The sequence below is a fragment of the Prionailurus bengalensis genome, chromosome A3 (assembly GCF_016509475.1).
Source record: "Prionailurus bengalensis isolate Pbe53 chromosome A3, Fcat_Pben_1.1_paternal_pri, whole genome shotgun sequence".
NCBI lineage: Eukaryota > Metazoa > Chordata > Mammalia > Carnivora > Felidae > Prionailurus > Prionailurus bengalensis.
The window spans coordinates 90,950,078-90,955,632 of NC_057354.1; the positions used below are offsets into that span (position 1 = coordinate 90,950,078).

At 43.2% G+C, this 5,555-nt stretch overlaps 1 non-coding gene across 1 annotated transcript; it reads right to left on the bottom strand.

Moving 5' to 3' along the window:
* Nucleotides 1-4,010: 4,010 nt before the first annotated feature.
* Nucleotides 4,011-4,113, bottom strand: LOC122467375. The gene has a single exon (XR_006292918.1). It is a non-coding gene; the product is annotated as a U6 spliceosomal RNA (small nuclear RNA).
* Nucleotides 4,114-5,555: the final 1,442 nt, after the last annotated feature.

The window sequence follows — 5,555 nt, forward strand, 5'->3', positions numbered from 1 at the left end:
GACACTGTGTGTGATAAACTATTTAATGGTTCTTCCTCCCGCAGGGCCGCATTAAAAATGTCGTGGATCCTAAGCACTTTTGCCTTTGTGAGCCCCTACCTCATTAAAAAAAAAATTAATAAAATAATAATAATAATTAATAGATTTTCGTGGGCCCTAAAAATTTCACTTTTTTCTTTTGTTGTAAGAAAAAAAAAATCAAAACATTTTCTTTGAACCTGAGGGGTCGTTGTTTTCCTGACTTTCCAAAAAGTTAGAAAACCGTCGTAGCCCCCAGCCCCCAAAGCGTCGAGGGCCCTGGACACCGCGTCTACAGTGTCTGGCGGACTGGCCACCCATCCCCCAGGCCCGGGAGGGCCAGCCAAGGACACGCGGCGTCAAGGGTCTCAGACACGTGCGCGGAGGGACAAGAACCCGCGGTGGTTGAGGATCGGTGGGCGTCAGTGTTGCCCAGGCCTGGTTCGCCAACACCGCCCTGAGGGCGCCTGAGCTCGGCCCAAGCTCACCCTGTGAGGCGCTGCCGGCCGCTCTCTCTCGGGGCCATCCTCCAGCTGAGGCCCTCGGCCCTCCACCTGCCCTGAGGCGGGGAGAAAGTGCGGTATTCCCCCCTTGTTTTGGGAAGGCGAGGACCCCATTACCTGCGCCTCTAGGCTCTCGGAGTGCGCCTGCGCCGTCGAAAGCGCCCGCGTCCGGCAGGCTGCGGCTGCGCAGGACTGCTCACTGAGCGCACCGCCTCAGGGGCCGTCTCAGGGTCTACCTCAGGGCCACAGTCTCCGAGCCCCCGGGCGCCAGGGAAATGGCCCTATTTTGGCCCTGAGGTAGAGTTTTGGATCTCTCTTTGAGAGTATCATGCTAAACTTGCCACTTCTTCGGTAGTTAACCCCCACCCCCAATTAAACATTCCAGTAACAGCTCCCCCCCCCCCCCCCCCAGCAATGAGACATTCCAGGGGGCACCGCCATTGTGTCCTTAGCTTTAACCTTTCTCTTCCACATCATTCATTCACTTATTCAGTTGGTCACTCTTTTGTTCAATAAATATTTGTTGAGGGCACACTATGTGCTAGGCACTGTGCTAGGATTGGGGTACACTGGACACACAATGGTCCCCTGCCCTCATGGAAGTTAGAGTTTAGTTTACCTTCAAGAAGTCCTTTCAAGTCTTCAAACCTCTACATCCCAAGAGGGTCTGCCCGTCTCTACTCATGCTCATTCTCATTTGCTTGCTGATGATTCCTATAGTCCCTTTGCCAAAATCCAGTTGAGATAGGATCATTTGGCTGATCTGGGTCTTCAACCCTGGTTGAAGGAATTCCTCTCTGAATTAGCCCACAGGAGAGGAGAAAATAATGCTAGTACCAAACCAGAAATGGACAAGCGCTTTCTCCTGTTTCCCTGTTTATTGTCATCTCCTTCCACCCCTCACTCAGTTCATTGCCTGCTATGCAGGTTGGGGGAGGGGAAATCAGTTTACCAACGAGGGATTCAGGACGAGTTAGAACCAATAGGAAAAAACCACCTGCCTATGTTTTAGTCCTACAACACCAATTTTTGGTCCCCTCAACTGCTCCTCAGAGTAAAACCAGAAATACTTAATCCAGGCTCCCAGGTGTAATCTGATCAATAGACTTCCTGTGATTCAATATAAAGTGTAGCTTCTCAACATGTCTTCTTTCTCACATACTCCAAATTAGTCTTCCTGTCTTTAATTTCCAGATTATTCTATACATTGATGCTAGAATTATCCTAGTAAAAATATATTTGATGACATCATTCTTTGGCTTAAACATAGTTTTGTTTTTGTTTTTTGTTTTGCTTTGTTTCGGTTACAAAGGCTGTTATAACTGACTCCACTTACCTTATCAGGCTCAACTCAAACAATATCCTTAAACTGATTGCAAATCACATCACCTATTGCTCCCAGCTACAGTAAATTTCTCTGTTTCTCTATAAATTGTTTTATGTATCTGGAGTAGCATTTATTAGATAATGTGCCAAAGACTGTGCTAGATGTGGGGGAATATGATGTGATTTCCCCAAGATTCTACTAAATTCTGAGGGTGACAACCTGCATGAAGAAAGCAACCTGCATGTTTTAAACTACAGGGAGGGCAACTGGCCAAAGGCATCAGATACTGTCTTAGAAATCCACTGTCATATTTGTGAAGACCACAGGCTGTTCCTAGCCAATGCCTGAGTGTGGTCGGGATACTAAGGAAGAGTTGATCCTGGGAGGCACAGGATGCTTCATTCCCTCTCTTCTTCACCTAGGGTTAGACTTGCATCACATCTGACTGCTCTTGAAGGCTTTCCCAGCCATTTCCCTTTTCCCTCACAGGTGTTTCCCTGGTAAAATCCTTGTACATTTAATCTCATCTTGGTGTCTGCTTCTCAGAGGACCTAGACTAACTCATGAATATTTGAACAAGTAATTTCAGACAATAAAATAAACACGAACAAAGATAAAAAGCATTTACCAAATATTTATTGGCTGCCTACTATATACCAGACACCGTGCTAGGATCTGAGAATACAATAATCTTTGCCCTCCTGGGGCTTAAGGCCTATGAGGGACAGACAAGTACTTAGGCAATGGGCAATGTGGTGTGATATGGGCTATGGCAAGGGAAGTACAAGGTTATGGGAACATATAGGAAAAGCACAGACTTGGAGAATTGGGAATGCTTCCTAGAGAATGGGATTATCATTCTGAGCTTAATCAATAGAGTGAATAGGAGTTAGCCAAATAAAGGACATGGAGAATATTCCATGTAGAGGGAATTCTTAAGAGGCTCAACCAGTCCAGAGCACAGCATGTGGAAGAGGTAGGCAAGAGGCCAGAATATAAAAGGTCCTGTGGACTATATTAAGGATTTTGGATTTCATCACATAGCGAAGGTATGGTGAGGAGCTGGACTGATGTGTTTCAAGCAAAGCAGTGATCTGATTTGTGTACTGGAGAGAAAATTCTATCTTCCCTGAAGGGAATGGATTGGGGGCTGGAGTTGGGGTGGTGGTGCCTGGTGATGGAAGCAGGACAGGAGTAAGAAGTAGACCAGGCAAGAGATGATGGCAGCTTGAATAAGGGTGTTAAGATGCAAAGATGTGGAGGAGATATTTAGGAGTTAAAATGAATAGGTCTTCATGAGTAATTGGATTGATTAGGAGGAATCCAGAATGACAGAGCCTAGAACATAGTAGGCATTCAGCGAATACTTATTGAAGAATGAGTGCAAATTTTCTGGCTTGGATAGCTGGAAAGATAGTGGTGCTATATACAGATATAAAATAAACATTGGCTCTACCGTCTTACCCAGTTACCCAGGCTGGTGTGGGAGTGAGGATGACAGTTCTGTTTTGGACATGTTGAAAGCAAGGTGCCTGTGGTACACTGAGTGGAGATGTTCAACAGCCAGTTAGATATATGTGTCAGAAACTGAAGAGAAAAATATGAGTTGGAGATGTAGATTTAAGGAATAGATATTGATTTAGTATGAGTCAGTCAGCTTAGAGCAGCGATTTTTCTCAAAGTGGGGATCTCAATCTATTAATAGGTAGTAAAATCAATTTAGTGGGCTGCAACCAGCATTTAAAAAAATGAAAGATAATAAAGTGCAATCCCATAGAAAATATCAGGGTTTAGCTCCTGAATTAAAGAAATATAGTGAAAGTATGACTTTGTGAAAGTTTACTTCACTACTACAAAAGTATTTAAGTATGACTAGGTTGCAGTGTAAAAAAGAACTTCGTATTGTGTGTTGCTGCCACAAAATGGAAAGAGTTCTTTGAAAACAAACAAAAGACAAAAAAATCAATATTTAAACCATATTCAGAGAAGGGCTAAGGTCTAGGTTAGATTGTTGGGGAGCAGCTAGGGAGAGACATATATCAGTGCCAAAGGAAGTAGCACAGAGGAGGGTCCTGTTGGGTTGAGGCTGGTGTATTAGAAAAAAAGTTTCAGAGAGAAGACTTGAAGTATCAATCTTCAGTGTCTATTTTCCCGTTTAGACTAAGCAATTTGAATCCAGGATCCATGTTTTGCATGTCACCCTTGTGCAGGGGCCATGCTAATCTCTGTATTGTTCCAATTTTAGTATATGTGCTGCCAAAGCAGGCAGCAGGAATCTTTTTAATAATCTTTATCTATGTTACTTAATAAAATGCCTAGCACATCATAGGTCCTCAGTAACCACTGAATAAATAAAACAGAATTTGCACCTTAGAGAGGTTACCCTGATGATAACTTGGAAAGAGATTGGAGGCAGGTTTTTTTGTTCTTGTTTTTTTTTTTTAATGAAACTACTGCATAGTCTAGGTGAGCAAAAATAAAGTCCTGAATTATGATAATAATTGAAAGAAAATGACAAATTTAAGTTATTTATGATTCATAAGTGTGAGTTATCAGGACAAGATGACTGCTTACATTTGGACATGGTAGACAACCTCCAGGATGGTCCACTGAAATTCTTGTATTCCATCCTTGTGTTATCCCTCCCCACAGTGCATGAGGATTGGCCTGTGTGACCGACAGAATATGGCAGAAGTTATATTTTTACTTCTGAGGCTAGATTATAGAAGACATTGTGGCTTTCACCTTGGTTTTTGGGATTACTAGCTCTAAAGAAGTAATACTATATTGTGAGGACATCCCAGCAACCCATGGAGAGGTCCATATGGAAAAGAATTGAGACTTACTACCAATAGCCAGCATCAACTTGCCAGGCATGAAATTAAGCCATCCCAGAAGTGGATTGTCCAGCCCTAGTCAAGCATTCAGATGACTGGTGGCTTCATCCAATATCATGACTATAAACTCATGAGAGACTGGGAGCTAGACAACCCAGCTAAACTACTCCTGAATTCCTGACACACAGAGATAATAAATGTTTATTGTTGTTTTAAGCCACTAAATTTTGATGTTAATTTGTTACATCTGGTATGCAGCCTAGATAACTAAGCAATGGGGAATATAAGAGAAGAAAGCAAAGATTACCTACAAGGCTATAAATTGGAGGACTAAGTGCTTGATGAAGGAGCAGGGAGGGTGTGATGATGGAGACAGTGACAGTGAGTTATTTTCAGGTCCTGTGTTTGTCTTGTATGTAGGATTTCCTAGTGGACATATCCAGAGTCTTTGCCACCCCTCACTCTCAAAGGCCTACTACTTATCCTTGAACACTCAGTTCAAATGTCATTTCTGTGAAACCTTCTTGATTTTCTCAGGCAAAACCTAACTTTTATGAGCATTTATTGCACATTTTTATGCAAACATAAATCACTTTGCCTTGCAATGATCTATTTGCAGTTATTGGTGAAATGCTTGCTAAAATAATAATTTTGAGAAATGTGGTGTGTTTACCCATTTACACACATATTTCCCCTGGTAGTACAGATATGGGCATTTAAGCTTTTGGAACTCACTAAGCAAACCAGCCATTGGAGGACCTGGAGCCGCACCTCCAGCCCGGTTCCGAAGTAGAACTCCCACCTAAACCTAGGTCTAGCTCCTCCTGTACCTGGGTTGGGCTTCTCCGCTCCTTAGCTCCGCCTCCACCC